The sequence below is a fragment of the Equus caballus genome, chromosome 28 (genome assembly GCF_041296265.1).
Source record: "Equus caballus isolate H_3958 breed thoroughbred chromosome 28, TB-T2T, whole genome shotgun sequence".
NCBI classification, from domain to species: domain Eukaryota; kingdom Metazoa; phylum Chordata; class Mammalia; order Perissodactyla; family Equidae; genus Equus; species Equus caballus.
The window spans coordinates 20,791,545-20,816,081 of NC_091711.1; the positions used below are offsets into that span (position 1 = coordinate 20,791,545).

Sequence of the window (24,537 nt, forward strand, 5' to 3'; positions counted from 1 at the left end):
CAGACAATTAACTCTCTATGAACCATCCCAGTACTCCAGCACAAGAATAATGACCAGGAAACACAATCACACGGCTAGCTCTGTTAGTATTTTTCTGAGTTCTTGGGAAAACCATTCCCACTAAGTATGGATAGATCTTTTTAGTGAAAATGCCCTGACAGCTGCCAGCCAAAGAAAGATTTAGAAAAAGTTCATGGTTCACAACATACCTTAAGCCCCTAAATAAAGATGTAGAAATATGCTGTATCAGGCAGTTTACTGAGTGTTGAGCTTTCCTGTGTTATGAAATGAGAGGCTCTTTAATCATCTTTAACTCTTACTTTAAAATTCACTAGCATTGTTCTCTCTGAGATTGTTCACTTATGATAATGCTGCTTATAAAGAAAAAACAAGCAAAATCAAAATTGAGACTCAGAGACATTAATGTGCTTAACTTATACTGCACTTGTCAATGACAGAGACAGAATTTTAAACTCAAGTGTCTCTGATCTCAAAACCCACAGGTCATGGGGTCGGCCCGGTGGCACAATGGTTAAGTTCGCATGTTCTGCTTTGGTGGCCTGGGTTTGCCGGTTTTTGGTCCCAGGTGCGGACCTACGCATCGCTTGGCAAACCATGCTGTGGCAGGCATCCCACATATAAAATGGAGGAAGATGGGCATGGATTTTAGCTCAGGGCCAGTCTTCCTCAACAAAAAGAGTGGGATTGGCAGCAGATGTTAGCTCAGGGCTAATCTTCCTGAAAAAAACAAAGTGCACAAGTTATTTTGCTATTTTGCCTCTCATAAGATAATGTGGATAAAATGCATCTACAAGATTTCCAAATGGCTTCAGCCCCTCTGATATATATACATTTTTTTTTTTTAATTAGTGAGCATTTCTGTAGCCAGTTCTCATGTTTTAGTCAAAAACACAGTGCAACCCTCTAGGAGAACCCAAGTAAACTATTTTCCAACTTGTCTTGGATCATTCAGCTTTCAATTCTTTATATCAATCTAACATGGCCAAAGTCTGACAATTCTTTCTATTCATTTCTGGAATGTGTTTTTGTATTTTGAGAATGAGGGCTTCTCATGTTCCAGTAATTTACACCAACTCAGATGTTTTCAATGTAGCCAGGCTGTGAAGGAACTCAAGAGGAAGTAAAAAAGCCGCCGGTGATTGCTCCCAACTCATCCCTGTTCACCCCATCCCACCAACAGCTGGCCTGAACACACAGCACTGTCCAAAGTTAGTACAAAAGTCATTTTCAAGAGTCTTTCATGTCTTATCATAATCTCAATGTACAACAATATGGGCTTTTAATTTCCTTTTATGAAGTTTTACACTATCCAAATATTAAATCAAAAAGTTTCTTCAGAATCTTCTGGTGTCTTTTTTTAAGAAAGAAGTGTCTTTTAAGAAAAAATGATGTCTTTATTTGATGAAGCTAGCAGCTTGAATCCACTCACCCGAGTGGTGAAAAGAAGATGGGAAATGAAACTAACCTCTATTTGTACAGAGCATCACAATAGCAGTTGTGTTTTCTAAGTTAGTTGACAGGGGTACAATCCTGGTGAGCACTAAAAACGCCAGCTGCTTTCAGATTTTCTAATAAAAACTTTCTGTATGTGATTGTCTATCTTTTGAAGAGAAAGACAAAGATAACACTTCAATCCCAAGAAACTGTTAACTTAAAATATTTGCATGTAACATTCTAACAGGTTATAAAAGTTAACACAGGAATAGCATACAACAATAAAAAGGAACAAGCTATTGATAAAACAATAACATGGAAGAATCTCACAGACATCTTGCTAAGTGAAAGAAGTCAGAGACAAAAGAATATATTCTATAGGATTCCATTAAATGAACTCACGCATAGAACTCAAAACAATCGTTATCATGGTGTGGGGGCTGGGAAGAGTATTGACTGGGAAGCGACAGAAGGAAGCTTCTTGGTGCCAGGAGTGTTCTGTAGTCCATCTGGGTGCTGGTACATGAGTGTGTGTGTGTGTGTGTGTGTGTATATATGTATATATACATATGATATATACATACATATGAAATATACATATCTACTTATATATATGAAAAGTCATTGGGTCGTGTGCTTAAGATCAATATTCTTTAAGTTCTTACTCAATGTATGTTGCATTCATACTTCAATAAAAATTTTTCTTAAAAAAATTTAGCTCAGCTATATATCTGAAGGAAAGGTTGGATAATTCATGCCTTGAATGTTACTGACAACTCTTTCTGTGGTACACAGACTTTTTTTAATGGTACTGACACTCTACAATTCCTCATCTGCAGTTATGAAATCCAAAAATCTATGAAAACTAAAGTTTTCCAGCTGATCTGAACTGATATGAAGCTTTTTAACACCTTTATTTACTCCACATACTACCTAGTGCAAATATTCACAGGCCTTGCTGTGGAAATGTGGTTTGATTACAGGATGTTACATACATCCCTCACAGTGGTGTTACATAAGGTATAGTACATGCACCTTGTCACCTTTGTAAAATTCAAAAACGTTCTAAATTTCTAGATGCTTCTGGACCCAGTGGTTTCAGATAGGATATTGTTAAGCTTTATTTATTTGAAGGTACATTTGAAAGGTTTAACCAGCACACCAGATTTGTGATTTCACAAACATTATTGCTTGAGATGAGGCTGAATTTATTTAAGTACACTGTGGCCTGAATTATTAAATAGATAGATAAATAAATAATATGGTGGTCCACAGCCAAAACTGGAAAAGTGGCATGGGAATGACTGAAGTTTAGGAAAAACCTTCCCGGCCTGATCAGAAGGATTTCAACATGTCCACACACAAGGTCAAATCGCCTACACAGGACAGAGGGCAAGGGCAGTGGCTTCCTTTGCGTCCTCCCTGGGACCGAGCAGGAACTTGCACGCAGTAGCACTCAACAAAGTGTTGCTGGGTTGAACTGAATCTCCACATCCCTCATCCTTTGATTTCTGTTACACACCATCCCTGAAAAGGAAAAATGAAGATTTTTTTTAAATAAAGTTTATGACCTTTGGGAAATAGTGCTTTGGTTCCTTTTAGTTGATTTTAAGAAAAGATAGAACCACGTCTTGGTTTTTACCCTGTAACTTTAGGGCAGATCTCTATTTGAAGGACCCAAAGACTCAAATAAATCTCTAAATCCCTGCTCTTTCTTCTGTTCATTCAAGGACAGAAATCTCACAAACAAACCACATGAAATTTGCCACTGACTCCAGCAAAAGATTTGCTTTTCTTGTGCTGATTCTGCTTTGCATCATAACTTCTGAACTGCTGCTTCCGTATTTCTTGCCTTTATTCCTTTATATTTTCCCGAAGGTAAAGAACTCATTGTCTGTATTCTGCCCAAATATATTCCGGAAACACTGTAAGTGTTTGCCTCACGCTTCTGTATCAGTTTCGGGACAGTCATAAATCAACAGTCTGTGGAGCGAAGTGCTCAGACCGAAATCACGCTTTGAAAAATGCCGAGCATCACTCTCCACAAGCAGCTGCAGCCTTTTATTAACGGCTTAGGAGTCTTTCACACCTCCTTTTAAATCCAGTGCATTTGAAGTAATAAAACAGGGAGCAGTTTATAGGCAGGAAATATTAAAATATTTAATTGCTTTTTTTTTCTTGGCACAAAGCAGACAGCCTCAAGCTTTCTATAGCACTTGAAAAAACGCCACCTGCCTGTGCTTGAATGGACATGAAACAGGGGATTGCTAAATTGGACACATCTGTGACCAAACCTCTACATCCACACCAAGCTCAGTTTTTCGAAATAGTTCTAATCATTTCCCTCCAACCACTTTTCATGTTCTTCTTCCTTTTCCTTATCTAATCACAACAAAACATAACAGAGAGTAAATTGATATCATGCCCAAGATGGTTTCCTAAGCTATCTCCAACAGAAACAGTCCACAAATTGAACCTGAAAAATTTTCCCATGGTCCAGTCCTATAGTCTATAACCTAGTCCGTCAAACCCTTCTCAGAGAAATGGCATCTAAGTATTAGATAACAATGGTATTGCTAAACCTTTTGACAAGTCAATCTATCTTGTGCAATAAGGCAGCCTGAGGTCAAGTTCCAGCCCTGTCAAGTGCTAGCTGAGTGACTTTGGACAGGTTACTTAGCTTCTCTGAGCTCCAGTTCCCTCATCTGTAGATGGAGATCCTCAATAGCGCCTCTCACATGAGGTGGTTGTGGGCATTAAATGAGATGTCAATTATCAGTTGTTCAGTATGGGGTTTGGCACTCTGTGAGGCCCTAATGTTAGTTATCCTTTAATTACAATTCAGTCTAAAAAGAATTGTTCCTAAAGCAAAAGAAGATATGGTTAATACTCTTCCGTGAACAATGGATAGTCCGAGAGTACCTTGATGAAATTTTTTTTAGTTTTCTATTGCTATGCAACAAATTGCCACAAACTTAACTGCTTAAAATGACACCCGTTTATTAGCTCACAGTTGTGCAGTCAGAAGTCCAGCAAGGCTTGATTGGGTTCTGCTCTTCAGATATCACAAGTCTGAAATGAAGGTGTGGGCCGGGTTGAATTCTTGTCTAAAGACTCTGGGGAATAATCCACTTCTGTGCTCACACGGTCGTTGGCTGAATTCATTTCCATGTGGTTGTAGCCCAGAGACCCCACTGCTCTGCTGACTCTCAGCAAGCGGCCTCTCTTTGGTCTTAGAGATCTCTCTCAGTTCCCTTGAACATCTCACCCTCTTCAAAGTCAACAACAGAGAATGTCCTTCACATTGAACCCCTCTAATGATTCGATTCTCTCTGATTTCCGCAACCAGCCAGAAAAAACTCTGCTTTTACAGAGGTATGTGATCAGGTTAGTCCAACCCAGATAATCTCCCTACTTTTAAGGTAAACTGATAAATAATCTTTATTGCATCTGCAAAAATCCCGTTTGCCATGTAACATAACATACTCACAAAGTAACACCAGGGAGCAGAGATCACGGACGCCATTTTAGAATTCTGACTACCATAAAATTTTGATGTTAGGAGTTGGGATGAAAACTCGTATATCATATTTTAAAGCAGAGCCAGGAAGGAATGTAGCAGCCTCCTAACCACCCTTTCTGGTCTCCATTCTTGCTGCCCTGAGATTCAATCTTCATAGAGCTGCCTGCATTAAACACCTAAAAGCAAACCCAGTAAGCTTCCCATTGCCTATAAGATCTAGTTTAAACCTCTTAACCTGACCCACAAACTCTCCATGATTAGGCTGGTCTCTCAAAACTACGTCTCAAGCCTCTTGCTAATTCCATATTCGTGCTTTATGACCCAGAAACACCAAACTGCTTATAGTTTCCTTCATTCACTGTGATGTTTTTCACCTCTGTGTCTTTATTCAAGCTTTGCTTTCAGCCTGAAACACCCTCTAAAATTTCACCAGCCTTTTGTCTAGGTAGCTCCTATCCTTTTTTTAATTTTGCTCATGTCACTTCACTTACTCATTCATTCATCCAATAAATAACTATAGAACATCCACTCTATGACAGAGACTAGGCTATAGTGATAAAATAGACTCACACAATCCCTGCTTCCATAGAGTGTAGACTGTTGGTGGGGAATGGACAAATCAACAAATGATTACCCAGTGATAAGTACACTGACCAGAGGAGGGCTGATGCACCTACAAGAGGCACTTAACCAAAGTTGGAAGTCTTCTGGAGAAAGTGACATCCAAGTCAAGACTCATAAGTAGAAGTTAGCCAGGCAAATGGGAATATGAGAGGGGAGGAGGTTCCAGACAAAAGGAGTAGCATGATAACATACAAACACACATGTGTTAGAAAGAACATGGTTCCTTTGAGGGACTGAAAATAGTTCACTCTGGCTGGAGTATGGAGTCCTGGGGGGCAGTATAGGATCTTTCCCTGGGGTAATGAGGAGCCATTGGAGTTTAAGATTAGACATCTATTTAGAGACATCACCCCAGCTGGCCTGCAGATAATAGATTGGAGGAGGGACTAAGAAGAGGAGAGGAAACCAGCAGGGAGTCCAAGGCAGTAATCCAGATCAGAGAAGACAGTGACTGGTTTTATGTTGAGGCAACAGAGATTGAAGGAGACGGACAGATTTCAAAGAAGATGCCACCCACAGGAACTTGGTGATGATGAATCAGCTATTGGAGATGAGGGAGGGTGATGTCCATGTTTCTGGCTTGGGCATCAGGGTGGATGCCAGTGCCTGTCACTGTCAGTGAGAACATGGGCGGAGGAGACATTTTGTGGGGGAAGATAATTGTTGCCAAATGGCTTCTGGGATAGCCAGTAATTTACCGAGACTATTTCAATGCTTCCTAGCCCACCTGTATGATTCAGCTACATTAAGCAAGAAAAGAAACCCATTTGGTGAGTATAAGAGTGAGAAGAGAAAATATAAAAATGGCACCAGTCATTTGTTCCCCCTATTATCCACCTATGGTCCCAGGGTAGAAGATTCTCATCATCCAGATTTCTTACTCAACCTAGGCAAGGATGACGGAGAATGATGGATTTAGCTCTTTCCTCTGACAATTGAGCTCTTCCCCGGATATCTGCATGGCTCATTCCTGCCCTCTCTTCATTCAGGTCTCTATTTAAATATCATTTGATTGAATGAAACTTCTTGACCATCCTCAATAAAGAGTAAAATCTTCCACCCATGTTCCAGCACTCCCTAGTCTACTTTATTTTTCTCCTTGGCACTTTTTGACAGAGTATGTGTGTGTGTGTGAGCGAGAGAGAGAGATTGTCCTTTCTAGTAGAATATAAGTACCACAAAGGCAAGGACTTTGTCTGTCTGTTCGCTGCTTAATTTCTTTCTCCCTAAAACAGTGTTTGGCCTATAGTAGGCACTAGTAAATATTTGTGGAGTAGATGAATGAATGCAGGAATGAAGGTCTGTTGCTCAGAAGATTGATTTTGGTTGGAGAAAATTACGTGGGAATCATCAGGATGAAAACAGTATTAGAATCATAAGATTAGATACATTTACTCAGGAAGAGAATACAAAGTTCAAAAAGGGTTCCTGAGGAATTCCAACATTTACCAGTCTTTAAGTGATGATCTGTAGGAGAAGACGCTAGAACAGAGTGAGAAGGGGCAGTCAGGGAAGCAGAAGGAAAACCAGGGGTGTGGAGGGGTAAGAGAAACCAAGGGAGGAGGGGAACCCTAAAAGAGGTGTCAGCAGTGACAAATGCAACCAAGAAGACAGATAAGAAAAGTTATAGAAAGTCTCCATTCGATTCAGCAACCCAGATGCCATTTTTGGCCCTTACTGAGAGCAATCTGGGAGACAGGTGAGGATGAGGGCCAGATTTCAGTAGACTTGGAAGTGAAAGGCACAAGAGAAGGGATAAGAAAATAGTGGTCAAGGGAAGTAAGTAGAGGGATGCTGGGCCAAGAAAAGTGTTTTTTTTTAAGATGGTGGAGGCTTGAACAAATTTAAAGGTTGGTGGGAAAGACACAGTAGAGAGGAAGAGGTTTAAGATAAGAGAGCAAAAAAATAATCAATGCCGGGAGATCTCTGAAGTACAGGAAGGGAGGTTTCCTTCTTCCGGAAGCCTCCTCTGACCTCTCCCCGCCCCTCCTCCTCTCCATCCTCCCCATTACTGCCTGTCAAGAGTTCATAGTCTATTATTGAGCTTATCCAGTGGGATTGTAACTCTGTTTCTGTCACTGTTATTCCACGAGGTTATGAGCTTCATTAGGGAGGGAACAACTTCTGATTCATCTTTTTATCCCCAGGAACTAGCACAGAACGTGGTACATAACGAATACCCAACAGATATCTGATGAGAGAATGAATGAATGAATTGATGGAGAAGTAGACTTATGGACTGATGAACTCAACAAAGATATCGAATGCCTACCGTGTGCCAGGCTCCGCTCTGGGCTCTGGTAATTGAGCAGTGAATAAAACAAAGCCCATGAACAAGTGAATTGAGAAAAGGACATGAAAATGTGGAGGAAAAAATAAAAGCAGACTTCAGGCAAATGAAGGGTCGTGAACCAACACTTCATAAACTCAAGAGTGTTGATGCTTTAGGTGGGACCCCAAGCCTCTTCATGCCAATGTTTTTCACGTGAGAGGCCAATTTTTTTCACACAATTTTTTACTTGCCATTTATAAGGATTGATTATAGTCTTGCTTCCTGTTTTTCATGATATTTGTAATCTGTGATTGCTTGCTAGAATGTGCCTCTCTCCATAAGCTCTCAAATGTAGATTGCACTGGTTTTCCAGCTCTTCACAAAAAAAAAAAAAAGACATATATCCAACCTCCCAGGGTACAGTGAGGTTAAAGCCTTGGCAGTGGCTTATTCCAAAGTACCTTTCCACTCAGGACCCCTGGTCATCTTTATGTTATCCTACAGGGATTAAATAGAAAAGACGAGAACAGAGACGGGGAAACACCCATATGGACATTCCCTTGCAGGCCAACAACCACTAAAAGCAGAACTTTAAGAGCTGTTGCTCAAACTTTCCCAAACAGGAATGTCTATGTTTGAGTCACTAGTGCACATCCAGGAACACTGTGAGCCTCATAGATACGAGGAATGGAGGCATCAACACACAACAACGCTTCTGTGATGCCAGAAAGCCATTCTAGGTCACTTATGCAAGAGACACAAAAGTTATCCAAACAAACATGTCAGGGAACATGGCAATCACTGGAGCATTTAAGAATCCACATTCTAAAGGCTCTTGGATGTCAGGTGTTAAACAAACACTTGTTTTCTTTTTCCTTATTTCCATTACTGTGATCGCATTTTCAAAAACAAGAATTGAATCCTTTATTGGCTCTTTTTGCTCTGAAACACGGTTTCTAATCTTGGTTAGGCCCTTGACTTTTGTCCAGTCGTCCCTTCCTCCATTGATATTATTCAATTGAACAATCGCTTCTACATGGATTGCGCCCAAATCTTTGGTCAAGAGCTCAGACCTGCATTGTAATCTTCCAGCCAGATATCTGGATGTTCTTCCAATATCACAAAGCAAACATGTTCAAAACCAAACTCATCCTCTGCCTCTGCAAAACCAGTTCTTCTACCCAACTTCCCAGGTTCTATTAATGGTGCCACTGTTCTCCCAGGTAGAAACCTCAATCATCACCAACTCTTTCCTCTCTTTTGTTTTTCCCTCCCATCCACTCAAATTCCATTGAGAGGTTCTCTAAGACCCATTTCCAACATATCATTCCCATCCATCCTCCTTAGCATTCAACTCCTTCTTTTATTCTAACAGCCTCCACCCTGGTTCAAGCTCTTGTTTCTTCTCACCTGGACTACTGCAAACACTATTAATGGGGAAAAAAAATTCACAATCGGATAGTTTTGTATACAAATCCTGGTTTCACCTCTTTCTAGTGGTGTGATCTTGGGCAATTTTCCTAAACCCTCTAATCCTCAATTTGCTCCATAAAATGATAGTTCATTTTAGGAGTATATGAAATAATGTAAATTAAAGTGCCTAGCATATAATTGCTCAAAGCATCAACTACTCTTCCTCCTAGAAAAGCGTTCTGATCATGTCTTTTCCATACTCATAAACCTTGAATGACTTCTCTTTTTCTACAAAAAAAAGACCCAGCTACTTATTTGCCCTCCAGAGTATCGCCCAAGCTACTTTCCTAGCTTTTGTCTCCCAAACTGGCCCACTCAATCTTCTTCAGACACACCCACGTTTTTACCACGCTTATCTTTCCACCTGGTATGACTTTCCCACTAATCTCCACCAGTCAAAATTCTACCTATCCTTTAAAAAACAAGGCAAATGCCACCTCCTCCGTGAGGTCTAATTCTGATATCCAAATATATGTTCTGCTTTTGAACCCCCACTTCACTTTCTTAATATGTATACTATGGAATTTATCATATTCTGCTTCATACTACGCTCATAAGCATCCTTGTCTTATTCTAAGGATAGGACTGCAAACTGTCTAACTTCTTGTTTATCTCTAAAGCTTTGGGGCTTCTCACTTATTCGATACTCAGGAAATAAGCCAAATTGATTTCAAGGACATGTCACTAGAAGAGTAGCATTTATCTGTTAGAATACAAATTCACTGAGGGCAATCACTTTTGTCTATTTTAATCAATGATATATCCTCAGTACCTAGAACAGTGCTATGAACGCCCAAAAACTATCTATTGAATGTCTTTGTAATCCAAGATTATCCTTTGAAGAAAAAAATCCCATATAATCCAATTTTTAAAAGTTATGCCAATTAGTCACACTTAACCTCTGCATCGTGTCATCACCTCCTATCAGGGACATCATATCGTGTATGATGACAGGAAGTGAGAACCAGGTGGCAACCTAGGGAGAGCCCACAGTGAAAGAGAGGCCAGCCCACATGCCCTCAGTGCCCTTGACCAAACTGTCTTCTCACGTTTTGCGTGATATACTCCAACTGCCCCATCTGTGCCTTTCTATCTGACTTAGACATCGGGCCTGCCGTTTGGCAGGGGCATAAATTAAAACCTGAGAGAACAATCACAGGAACGCTGGCCTCTGAAGTCAAGGCCAGCCAGCAGTATGATTCAGGCACTGAGTGTCGCCTCCCTCTGCTTCAGACAGAATCCTGTGAGGAATCACTTGTCAGGCCAACCACAGTCAGAAAAACACTGCTGAGTTCCTGGCCAGCATCCCCAGGCAGCCCACAGACACCATTTTGCTAACTCTGACAAGGCCCCTTCACTCTCTGCTGTAGTAGGCCAGTGGGAAAGAGAGAGAGGGGAGAGCAAAACTTCTCGAGGGAGACAGACTCGGTTCTGAGTGCTGGCTCCACCACTGACGAGCAGCGCAGCTGTGGGCATATTATCAGCCTCCTGAGCTTCAGATGCCTTATTGCTAAAATAATACCACCCTTACAGCATTGTTATAAGAACGAATGGTAGTGTATGTAAAGCATCAGACTCCTAGCTATTGCTGTTGGTGTCATTACTATTGTCAGATTAGAAAATCAAAGAAAAATTAACCAGAGATTAAGCCAGCATCCCTAACAGAATCCTAAGAATTCATCTTTATGAATTCTCTAGAATATGGCTCATTTTATCCCTTTCAAAAATAATGACAGATTTCTAAGAAAAATAATCAAGTATCAATACTAAGCATTCTAAAACCCAACCGACAATAAAAACTTTCAAATGAATTTTTGGAATGTACCCTAAGCAGAACGTTTACAGGTTTGCCCTCATTTTCCCTCATCCCCTGAACCTCAAGACTCTTAACAGTGTCCTGGAGGTGCTTTCGCCTCTAAGTCACTGTTGCCTCCATGGATTCCTCCTTTTCTCAGCAGTTTGCCTCCTCTCCTCCACATCCATTCATCACCCTTCTGCACAAACACACACACAGTCAAGATTGCCTCAGTCATTCTGACCCATCCTCAGCACTTACCCAGACCCACTCTTACCTTCATTCCCATGACCAGCAGCCCCGGAGACAGGAAGGGCAGAAGAAGGGACTTTTTTTGTTCACAGCAGCCACAATCTGACAAAATGCCAACAAACTTGGCAGTCACAGCAACTACACACTTACTCAACTATCACCCATTGTTCTCACTCATTAGATAAGTAAAGTCCCTGGTCTGATTGCATCTGAAATACATTCTTTCTAAAGTTTATCTTGTATCCTATATCTTATACAGATCCTAAGTATATACATCACACAGGTTGCTAAATGTTATATTTCTGTCCTTGTGGGCCATCCTAGAACATGTAGTCATTTGCTGAATTGTCTTATTTTCTTCCAAGCTTCTTATCTGATTCTATGATACCAACACTGATACTAATTCTGGAACATTCTCCCCATTGGCTCTGGAAGGCAACATCTTCGCTTTTCAACTCGATGACCTGAAGTCTGGTAGAGCTGGCCTCTAGAGTCTAAAACTGAAATGGAGAAGTTCTTTGAGAATTATCTTATCTACCATGTTCTATAACAACCACCTCATTTACTCATTCTCAACTTTCATGAAAATTCCTCAAAATTGCTTAGTGTCATTCAGCTGTCTTTTCTCCTAGCCACAACCCACCAAGACTCCCATCATTTCTCATCTATCTATTGCAACCCTCTTAACTCTTCTATCTGCCTCCAGGCCAGTCCCACTTCAATGTCATTCTCCTCCAATATGCCCTTTTTAACAGAGTGATTATTCTGGACAGCAGCTCTTCCTAAATTGCTACGTTACTCACAAGCGCTTCATGGCTCCCATTGCCACACACAATCCAAACTCCCTTGAGCAGTGCATGAAGCTCTCTGTGATCTCGTCCTCACCATCCTCACCTCTTGCCACAAGCCCACTGTGTCCTATGCTAACTATTGAACACACCATGCTGTTTCATGTCTTCGTACCTCTTACCAGGCAGTTCTCTCTGCCTGGAAAAAAGAACATCCTTCCTCACCTACTTTCCAAACCTAGGTCTCTGAACTCTCTTTCAAGAATCTGCTCAAGCTTGATCTCACCAGCTAGAGATGCCACTTTCCTCCTTTTCTGTGCCCTTGTTCTCTTATTTGCGCTATCGATCACAGTGAAAGGGTTTTTACTTGTATCTGCCTCAACCACTAGCCTATGAGCTCTCTGCTAGTAGGAACCACATTTCATTTAACTTTGGCTCCCTAGTGCCATGCAAAATGCTGGGCATATAGTAAGTGCCCTATAACCGTTTGTCACATTGACCTTTCGCAAGGTCAGTGTAGGGAATCTTTTGACTTGAATCTGTCCTACAACAGCATCAGCTTAAAAAGACCAATATTGAAAGATTTCTTCCTACATTAATTGGTTGGAGTATCATTTCATATTCCAGGAACCCCTGAAATATTTTTTCTTAGAAAGTCACCTCATTTTGCCAGTTTGAACAAGCCTGGAAACTTTGGTATTTGTTTTGAAACTGAAAAGTGCCTTAAGAGTCACTTTGTGCTCTTGGACAGGGTTGAGAAGAGACCCACAGAGATGATTAAAGGCTGGAGGACAGACTCCGAGAACTGGAAGGGAAAGCTAAAGGCAATTTAGTAATCGACGTCAAGCATGTGAAAAGCTGTCATTACCAAGGAGGGTTATGAGCCCATGATGTCTGTATCCTCTGAGGAGAGAGAAACAGGAAATGAAGTGAGCTGCAGCATAAACAACTTAGGTTAGGTAGAGAGGAACGTTCCTGGCAGAAAACATTGCTAAACATTGAAGGAGCCAACAGAAATGACATCTTAGTCTTTCCTTCTCCAGAGGTATAGAAACATAGGAAAGTTCCCAACTGTCTGGAATGTTCTACAGACAATATTACCTAAATGCAGAAATGGAATTATATAAGTACCAGACAGCACATAGATTTTTGGCACCCAGGGCTCACATGGCCTGACAGATGCTTTTAAATTTTGGAGAAAGTATCTCAGAGAAACTAAACTCAACTGTCACATTTTTCACAAAACAGTCACTAAGCCCCTTCTCTAGGCCAACCTCTGTTAGATACCACCACAATAGCTAAGGCATAGTTTATTCTAACAGAGGAAAGAGCTGATTTTCATATATCCCTTCCAGGACCGTCAGACCTCAACTCTCAGCATTCAGGCTGTCTCATACCCACATATGCACACATCCACACAACACAGAAGCCACCAAAGCAACTTGCATTTCCTCTAAGTGGCACGCCCCAGTTACTCTGACCTCCAAGCCTTTGCATATACCATTTCCCCTACCTGTAATACCTTTCCCACTTCCTTACTTAGGGAACCTCTTCTTGTCCTTAAGGACACAGCTCAGGAGTTACCTCTTCAAGCTGCCGTCTTGTCACAGCTACTTCCTTTCACCTCGACTCCAGGATATGACATTGTTTATGATTCCTGACTGCAAGCAATAGAAACTGATTCAAAGTAACTCTAACAAAAGAGAACTTATGGGAAGTATATTGGGGACTGGGCTCAACAGTAGCTGGAGGGAAAGACTGGGAAATGCCCAAGAGCCAACATTAAAGGCAAGAAGCAGAGGGCACAATTGCCTCATATCAAAAGGAATTAGAGAAATATTCCCTCCATCCTAGCATCAAAGTCCTATAAGAGTGTCTGATTGGCCAATTCTAGGTCCCATGACCAGCCTGACCAGCCTGTGGCTGCACTAGGGTATGAGAGAGAGAATCATTCCCTTCCAGCTTCTGTAGTGGGAATTGGTCATGAGAAATTATCCTCGCACTAACACTCACACAATGGAGAGAAGGTAATTCCCCCAAAAAGAAATTAGAATACAATAGAAGAGGAAATGCATGCTAGACAGCTCTGTCACTCACATCCTGTTGTGGTGCAATCCTTAATTTTCCTACCAGTGTTCTTAACCAAGTCTTTATGCTCTCTGAGGGCAGGAATCGTATCTTTCATCCTTACTCACTCATCAGTTTCTTAACCTAAGGAGCATGTTGTTGGTTTTCTTAATAAATTGAGATGACTCTAGTAACTCTTGGTATTGGCTAGAAAAAAAGAGTCTCAAAATAGTGACAGAATTGAAGCCTACAATACGCAAATGCAGTTTCTAAGCATCCATTTGTCTTTGAGTCAAACTATGGCATTCATCAAACTTCTCAGACCAGTGCCGGCTCCCATGGACAAGTGGTTAAGTTCATGCACTATGCTTCGGAGGCCCAGTGTTTCACTGGTTCGGATCCTGGGTGTGGACATGGCACTGCTCATTAGGCCATGCTGAGGGGGCATCCCACACAGCATGGCACAAACCAGAGGCACCCACAACTAGAATATACAACTATGTACTGGGGGACTTTGGGGAGAAGAATTTAAAAAGAAAGAAAGAAGATTGGCAGCAGTTGTTGGCTCAGGTGCCAAACTTTAAAAAAAACTTCTCAGACCATGCTTCTTACAGACTTTGATTTTTTCCTAGTTAATCATGACTGTAGAAAATAAAATAAGAAAAATAATACCATAAGGTTGGAAATAAGTTCTAAACATAATAAATAATTGTGATAAAATAGAGCATGAGTGTTTCCATGGTCACCATTAGGCAGGTAAGCATGACTGGCTTGGTAAATCCATTTCAATACCACTAGTGTTCACTGATGGCATCAATGGCCATTCAAGCCTGTGACTTTGCATGGTTTGTTTAATCCAATTTCAATTTCATTCTGAATCATACTTGGCCCTGTACTGAGTATTGCTTTCATTGAGATGAATAAATGCATACCTTGTTCAAAAGAAAAAAGAGTCTTTGGGAATTCATTGGCAGGATTTCAAAAGTTCAGGATTTAGATCTTATTGATGACTAAGAGGTAAGTTGATTTTCCCTTGGAGACACATTGTCATGGATTTGGAGAATAATAGCCAGGTGATTGGCCATGAATTAACAATGCATTTTGGACTTATGTGGCATCTACTGCCTTAGGTTTTAAGTCATCAATATTATATCAAAGAAAGAAATTAGCTTTGGACTCCAAACTTACATATTTGTAGAGAATTGGCTCAGGAATCAGTCTCTGGGTCCTTCTTCAATAGACATTTCACATGAAGCTTCCATATTTTGCATATCACTAAAGAAGGCAAGTCATATAATAAGAATTCTGCATATTCAGTTGGCTGGATTACATTTAGGTGCTTGGGGTAATAATGTTTGCTAATACTGAGCAGTAAGCTATTAGAAAGAGTGCTACATAGATTCCTATTTTGAAGGGCTTGTCAATTTGGATAGATTTTAAATTCAGACTTAAAATCAAGTTGGTATATGGTAGTAATTTGTGCATGTTTATACCATGACTACCCCCTTTCCATCCCATAGAATTCCACTCAAAAACCATTAAGAAGGCAAGAGAGTTAGGACTCATTGGTCCAAATCTGGATTTACAGGTTAGCTGCCCTCTGGACATGAAGGACTTGAAAGAAAATATCAACTACCCTGAAAGTATTTAAAGCTGCTTTTGCTGATGGGAATCTGTGATGGTGCACCAGTTTGGCAACCCTGAATTGTTTTTACTGCAGCTGTGGATTACCTGTGGTTTCAATGGACTACTGTGTATGCTTTGTTTATTTTATCCCTTCTTCCTGTTGGAAAAAGAGCTGGAGAACAGACATCCTGCTGTTCAGACCCTCAGGCCTTGGAATATTAACAGGAAGCCACAATAAGCATCTTCATTACTTCACCTGTGGCATAAATGGCAGAGAGAATGGAGACCATCAGGAGGAACTGATTTAAAACAGAATGAAGCAGTGTGTGGACCATATGTCTGAACATCCAAGTAACTGCCACTGGCCTAATAAATTCACTTCCTTCATGTAGAGTTCAACTAGCGGGGAGAGAAAAAGTTGTCTATAGAAAGAGATAAAGGCAGCCTCAGCCTGTGGCAATAAATGGAATAAAATATTTGGAGAATTGGACCAAGAAGTTGCATCATGTAATTTATATAAGTTGCTTTTAGCTTTTAACAAAAGATGTGAGAGGGGATAGGAGGGGTATCTGGATAGCAGCAGAGGAAGCTAATAGCCTTACAAGATATTTTCATGTGTTTTCCATCATGTATAATTATTCATCCTAAGGCAAGAGGGATATTGCATAAGCATCATTCCAAATATCTTCCCAGTTTGTTTTTTTGGAGGGTGTGGGGCAGAGAGGAAGAAAAGTGAGCATCAAGGTCCCTGTTTTCCAAATGAAGAGACAGGGAAGAGAGGTTATATGACCTATCTAAGACTCTTTATGTAATGCCTACATAATAGATAGGTCAGATATATTCCTGGAAGTGGAATTCTCTGGTGCAAATCCATTATCCCCTCCGTAGATTGAGGCTACGAAAAAAAATTATTCTGGAAAACACATTTCCCCTTTAAACATAAAAATGAGCAATTGAACGTAAGGACAAAAGAGAGAATAATAATCTTAATATTTATTATCGAGTGCACGCTGGAACACTCATTCTACTGTACCCAATAAATACTGATATACTTATGGAGTATTTAATTTTTTGGAGCCTTGCATACATTTAGTCTACCAACTTTACTAAAATACACTTAAAAAGAGAATACAACAGCACAAATACAGACAATAGTCCTCAGAACCAGGATTCTAAAGATCCATGATACCATGTAATCACTATGAGCCCATGAATCAGACAAATCTAGGCACAAATCCCAGATATCCCACTTTTAGTTATATGAACTTGGATAAATTACTGTATGGTCCGGAATATGAGGAATTCCTTCATTTTCCCAAGGAGAAGGTTGAAAACTTTTCCCACCTACTGGAATTATATAAACTTTTAGGAATATAGATGAAATAACCAAATGTCTACTTATATTATTTCACTTATTTAGTCGTATAAATACTTACAATCATGTAAACATCAGTTTGGAAATATTTTTTTCACTCTCACATTTCACCCAACAGTTTTCTTCAGATTCTTAATTTGTAGCATTGGCATCCATGTCACCTGACATCATCTTCACAGTACAACATCATTTCTGGATGGGTTGTTTGATGTTGTCACCAGAAATTTGGTTCCAAACCATAATTACCCATTCACATAACATTAAGACAATTGCTTTGTTCATTCATCCTGTAGGTGGATATTTGTGCTGTTGTGTTCACTCAATGTAATATAATAATTGATATCTTGCTTTTGAAAAGCGTCTTTCTAAAGGTTGATGATGACATCCAACCCTTGTCATTGTGAAGTCACCACTCCACCCTCACCTTTCACAAGGATAATGAATAAATCTCTGTCCAATTTCTTTGCCTGATTTTTTAGGGATTCTGCAGGTGACTTCTATAAGCTTTTGAGACCAGAATTTTCTGAGGTCATCTCAGTCTTACATGGCTTTAGAAGTTGAAGAAGTGCCATATAATTGGAGAGACTTTATAAAGATTGAACTAAAAGTGATCCCCTCCTTTCTGAGGGGTACTATCTCTTCTCATATTTTAGCACATACAGTACTTAATCTCTCTGAGCATCTGTTTCCTCCATTGTAGAACAGAGCTAATAATAGTACTTCGCTCACAGAATGGTGATGAGGATTAAATAAGATGACGCACTCCAGTGACACTTAGCACATGGCTGTGCACCTCGAAAGTAAGGGCATTATCAATTGGTACTGCCTCAGTCTGGAGTTCCACAAATAAAAAATGCTAACTTGAAGAGTTATGCCTGAAAAAACCCACAAAAATCTAAGACGAAGACAGGTTAAAGGAACTTGGATTATTATTCCAAAGGCGGGGAAAATGAGTCATGTGACAAATTAGTTTCTAAAACAGAAAGGACTCTTAAATAAAGAATCATAAGCTTTTGTTTCCTGCTCTTCTACCTTGCTCAGTAAGATGGTGATAGTATGCATCCAAATTATAGCATAAAAGACTTATGTCATGTAGAAGGAAGAATTTCTATTCAGTGAAGGTTGTGAAAAATTTGAATCACCTTCTGCTAGAGGCTGTGAAGGACTTTAAAAACCAAGGATAGTTTTGGTATAGTTCTATCTAAAAGCACTGTTACTGAAGGATCGGTATTTCAAGGTCCCACTTAGCCTTATGTTTCTGCACATGCAGATGAGCTACCCTATGAAAATAAGGCTTAAGAATGTAACACCAGTGGTAGAGCATATAAGCCAGGGAAGGGTTGGAGACCAAACAGATAGCGTTTTTGCTGAGTACCTTGGGTATCAAGCAATTTATTTTTTAGTGTCTCCCATCAGGAGATTTCTTTCCTTCCATAGACTGCCACTACAGCTAAAAAAAGCATCAACCTTGGAACTCCAAAGACCTGAGTTCAAGTCTCAGCCTTCCTTTTTACTATATAATTTTGAACAAGATTCTTAAACTCTCTGATAGTACAATTCGTCATCCGCAAACAGTGCATAAAAACATCAACTTTAGTGGGGATTTGATGAGATGTTTGTGAGATGTCTAAGCTCAGTATCCAGCACATTGTGGAGACTTTAGATGTTGATTTTCTCCTCCCCTAAATTGTGCTTCTGAACATACTCCAGTTTTCAGAAACTGAAGTCATCTCAGCATTGTCAGCTGAGACCCTTACAACTGGAGGAGACTCACCCCTCAATACATAATAAAGCCACATCATCTCCTGGTTTACTTTTAGGTAATAAATTCCTCAAAGACAGAACTGGACAGAGGTGAACAAACTTCTGCAATGTGTGGGGTTGTTATAATGTTTCCCATTCAGCAGTTGTGCTGAGAAGGATTCTGCTGTCTAGACAGACTCTTGAAGGGAACCTCATTCTTGCTCACAGGACTTCTTTATAGTTGCTACCAATGTGGCCACTGCCTCCTCTTCATCCAGGTATGAATGGGCTGAAATGGTTTTAAACACCCTAGCAAGGTATATTAATTAATTAGGAGAAGGTTTAGCTGAAGTAACAAAAGAAGACAGAAATTATTTCTTTCTCACATAATGGTTCAAAGGAAAATGTACAGGGCTGATAGTCCAGCTTTGCCATCCTTAAGACAAGGCTTTCATTGCTGGGTTCTAGGCAACTCCCACGCAATGAGAAGGGCAGATCAGGCAGACACCACATACCTTTCTATGTGCACAACCCGTAAGTCACACATATCTCAGATCACAACCCATTGGCCAAAATTTATTCACATGGCCAAACCAGCTACAAGGGAGACTGGGAGGTGTGGTTTCATGCTGGGAAGCCATGTGCCCAGGAAAAGCTCAGGAAGAAAGGGATAATGAATATGGGGGCAGGACCCCAAGCAGTATGTGCTTCACAAAGTTAAGGAGGGAAAGTTGTCTGGACGGTTTAACTCTTTATTAAAAGACCATCTAAATCTTGGAAAATATAGACAATGTATCTTTTAACCTGAAACTTGACATGGTAGTTATGTATAAAATGCAATGAATAAAGACCTTAGCAACATAAATTGAGGCAATAAGTATAAACTTTCTTGTTTATATAATAGAAACTTGACTCATCAAGTCTTACTGAGGCCAAGCTACATCTGGGAAAATGTGAATATGCTGACCCAGAAAAAAGTTGGAGAAAAGAGCTGTGTTGGAACAAGGACAGCTCTTAGCCTCAATCTTTTAAAAATTTGAAAGTTATGCGGAGGGCCCCCTGAACAAGCCTGGGCTAGGCTGGAGAACTCCAAAAGAAGATAAAGCCCCACTCTGACGCAGAGTTTATGGTTTATGAAACCCCAGGTTAGGTGAAGTGACCACATTCCCCATTTGACTGTGATAAAATACCTCTTAGGCCAAAGAATAGTAATTCTTACTTGTATTCAAGAATGGATTTACCAGATGCCGTTTTGCGAAGTCTTATGGAAATCTTTTCCAACCTACTTAATATGCTGCTTTACTTCATTGTCTGATCTTCCCGTTTATTTCAGTTCTGCAGGAAATCCAGAATATTTTATCATTAAGTGCTTGTTCATTACCTTAAAAGAGTTTGTCCTAATCTCATGAATGTTTCCATTAACAATTGTTCTTTTCTCTGACTATTTATTTGGGAAGAACATCCACACTTTGCAAAGTAAAGAGAGTTTTCCCCATTTTTTCCAACAAGAAGAGAATTCAGAGGAATTTTTAGATCTTTCAAGAATAAAAAGAAAACCACCAAAACATAAGCAAACCAAAGATCAGTCCCAATCACTTGCTTAAAATCCATACAACTAAGAGGAAGTGTAGCCCCGGAACTGCTTGACAAAGGAACTGGGGAAATTTTCTATGAAATTAAAATAAACAATCACTACCAGTTTTGAAAATTCTTAGGTAAAAAAAAATTTTAATTTTCTAAGGGAGAAAATCCTGGACTAAGAAGCCAGAAAATTCAATTTGGGTCTCAGATCAACCAGTAGCTAACTATGGACTTGGGCAAATCCCATAATGTTTTGGGACTTCAAATTCTCATTTGTAAAAGCAGGAAGTTGAAAGATATTTCTAAGGTCTTTCCTAATTTTAATAGTCTATGAGTTTATGAAACTCCTAGTCACTGAATTTTCTAAAAATTCCAACATCACAAATGTCACAGAATCGTATTATTTTTCTCTACTTCACACACAAATTTACTGAATGATAAATTCCCCCCAACAATTAGGGGGAAATCCAGATTCTGAAGACATCTTGCAAAGTTAAAATTTGTAAAGGAAGAACTAAGCTGTCTTCTAAAAAGCCCTCTAGTCTTTAGAGAGGCATGTATCACTTTATTAATTCTTTGTGCCAAAAGGGTATTTGAATAAGGTAGCTGTTTCCTCAGAGTATTTATGATTCATATTCTGCTGCCAGTAAAATGTTTATAGCAGGTGATCTCCCCGTTAATGTTAGTTTCAAAGGATTAAAGCTAACTATGGCATTGGTCTTGATTATACTTACAGTAACTTAAATTTGCCCCAGAATGACATTAGAGTGAATTCGACTCCAGTCTCATCTCCTCCGGCATCAATCCATCCATCTTTCATGTAGCCACCAGGGCTCTTCCTAAAGCACAGGTGATGGCATTTTGGCAACTCCACGAGCTCCACTGCATGCTATACAAGCTATGTCATGATATTCCACTCTTCCATGGCTTTGCAAGTACTGCATCCAATACTTAGAATGTCAATCCCAGGACCTCTTCGTGGCTATAAGGAAACATTAGTGTTAATTCTTAATAGACCTCCCCTCCAGGAAGAGGCAGTCCCAGAGGCAAGATTCAGAAAGTGGAAGGAAATTTTGTGCAAAAAGCAGATGCTAAGTTCTCTGCAGGGAAGCAAACGTGCCTCAGAGTATGTGCTGGATTTCAGGGCAAGAACTACACAGTTGTATCAGGTGGCCAGGACTTTTCCCTTTCCTTCCACCCTCCCCAGCCCCTTATTGCTTGCCTTGCAAATCCTGATCATCTTTACGAATTGATTAAAATCTTACCTTTTCTGGGAGGTTCTCACTGTATTCTCCACCTCCGACACAGTGACAGAAGTTTTCTCCTCTGTGAGCCCACAGTACCCCATGCCTCTCTCTATTATGTTCCATTTTGTTGTCACTGAGTCCCCATTCCCCATGGTATCCTTAATCCCCTCCTAGGAGAACTTTTGGTTTGCTTGCTGTTTCTCCCCAATAAACCATATATCTCCTTGTGGTTAAAAAGGTCACAGCCATCTCTACCTGGATTGCCTAGGACAAGGTCTGTCCACTTTAACTACTTAGTAAATGCTTGTTTAAAGTAAAGTTTATCCTGTTGGTGGTAAAGCAGTTACAGCAATTAAAACCCACGCAACCAAGCATCCTAAGAGTAATATCAAATGTTGGCTCATGTCCCAAACGTATCTATTATACACAGCCATTTTCTTTCTCAAAGAAAGATAACGAATTAATAATTTATGTCATTTCTTCCTGAATTTGGATGAAAGCTTCATTTTATTTTAAAAATTTCAGAAGTACAATGGATAAAATAATTAACTTTCAAGTGTTGTTTTGTATTCTCTCTGTAAATTTCCCTGTTCCAACACCTTCAAAAAACTCAATCTTTTCCCCAAAAATGTAAATAAATTAGCTAAATTTTAAAATGAAGAACTGATCCTATTGACTAAGAAAAGTTTAGTCCTTTACACAGAAATGGAAGTTCCCTATCTCCAGAGGTCAGCAACCTAAATGGACACAAATCATCTGCTATCATTTAGTGAGAACCAAGGAGTCCATCAAATGTGTCAGGCAGGTAGTGAGGCTTAATTCAGGGTTTCTCAATCATGACACCAGTGATACTTTGGGCTGGATAATTCTTTATTTGGAGGAGTTATGCTGTGCTTTGTGGGCTGTTTAGCAGCATCCCTGGCCTCTGCCTGCTTGATGTCAGTGGCAGCCTCTCAGTTGTAACCAAAAATGTCTTTAGATGTTGCCAGATGCCCCTTGGGGGCAAAATTGCCTCGTTGAGAACCATTGTTCTTAATATACTCAAATGGTAGACAGATCAGGTTTTAGAGACAGTCATGCAAGCAGTAAATACCAGCTCTGTCACTTAGGAGCCAGGTATCCTTGAGCAAGTTACCTAATCCCTCCAAGCTTTAGTTTCTTCCTGTGTAAAATGGTGCCAGTAAGACCCATTTTCACAGTCCCTGTAAAGACTAAATGGGAAAATGTACGTGAAATGCTTAACAGAATACCTGGTATGTTGCAAGCTCTTAATAGCTTACATTTATTAACATTAGCTATTACTACATGTTAAGCATCCATTTTGCTCTAATTAAAATACCAAAAAATATACCCTAATATAGCCCTGAATACAACTGATTTTTAAAGAATTCAGAACTAATTCAGGCTTTTACTGCTCCTCAGTGGCTTCCTGGTGAACATCAATAGCTACTGCTGTATAGTTGAGGAAAGCAGGCAAAAGTTGCAGGCAGGAGAATTAAAGAGGAAGTCAAGTTTTCTAGTTGTCCTCCAATATCTATTCTCCCTTCTTCCCCGGTGATAAGAATTCCAAAACTTTAGCAACCCCAAATATAGTCATATTCCCCAGATTCCTTCCCAGGTAGAAGGGGCCGTGTGACAATGTTCTGGTCAATGGAATATAAGCCGAGCTTGTGGGTACAACTTCTGAGATGTGTCTTTAAAGGAAGAAGATCTGCTCTTTCTTCCCCTTTACCCCTCTTTCTGCTTGGAATATGGATGCAATGGCTGGAGCACCAGTTAGGACGTGAAGTGAAAAGTTGGAAGCAGCCTAGGTTGCAGATATCTGTAGTAAGGCCCTGCTATATCAAGTCTGAACTGTCTACATCTTGACTTTAAAGTGATAAAGAAAGAATGTTTCTATCTTATTTAAACCACTATTATTTTGAATTTCTGTTAGTCATAGCCAAATAGATTTAATGTTTGGCACTGGCTTAAAAGTATGATACCAAGTAGACAGCGAGCATATAGACAGTGGAGGCCAGCATGCTGGGGTCCCATGTTATGTTATGGCTCAACATTTGATAAAACTGTCTTTTATAATACCCAGCCAAACTAACCTGTAGCCCTAGGCCACATGGTTGAAAATTCAATCCTTTAGTAAAGAATTAGAGATAGCCAGTTGCAGAAATGGCAGCGAATACAGTTCTGCCTATGGTTTGCAATCTAAGTTATTGGAAAAGCCTATCAAATTTGGAGTCTTTTAAGAATGAAAAAGCTGACTGCTTATGTCCCAAACTGAACCCTTTTCAAGCTGAATTGTAGACTTAGCAGGAGATAAATCTTATTTTCAGCCTCCATTATGTAACAGTTTCTGCCAGACAGTGGGAGCCAGTCTAGAAGCAAAGATCATATTCAAGGTGTTGCCTTCCCATCCAAGCCCATTTTCTAGAAAACCAGGAGAAGTAGTGTTATAGGCTGAATTGTGTTCCCCAAAGTTAGTATATTGAAGCCCTAATGCCCAGGACTTCAGAATGTGTCTGAGTTTGGAGACAGGGTATTTAAAGAGGTAATTAAGTTAAAATAAAGTCAGTAGGGTGGGCCCTAATCCAATATGACTGTTGTCCTTATAGAAGAGGAGATTAGAATACAGGCACACACAGAGGGAAGACCATGTGAGGACCCAGGGAGCAGATGGCCATCTACAATCCAAGAAGGGAGGCCTCAGAAGAAATCAACC

At 40.0% G+C, this 24,537-nt stretch overlaps 1 long non-coding RNA gene across 1 annotated transcript; it reads right to left on the minus strand.

The window, feature by feature from the left end:
• Nucleotides 1-2,551: 2,551 nt before the first annotated feature.
• LOC138921207 (uncharacterized) lies at nucleotides 2,552-21,595 on the minus strand. The gene is made up of 4 exons (XR_011433589.1): nucleotides 21,309-21,595; nucleotides 20,213-20,328; nucleotides 15,438-15,524; nucleotides 2,552-2,982 (listed from the first exon to the last, which is right to left on the minus strand). It is a non-coding gene; the product is annotated as an uncharacterized lncRNA (long non-coding RNA).
• Between the last annotated feature and the right edge of the window lie 2,942 nt (nucleotides 21,596-24,537).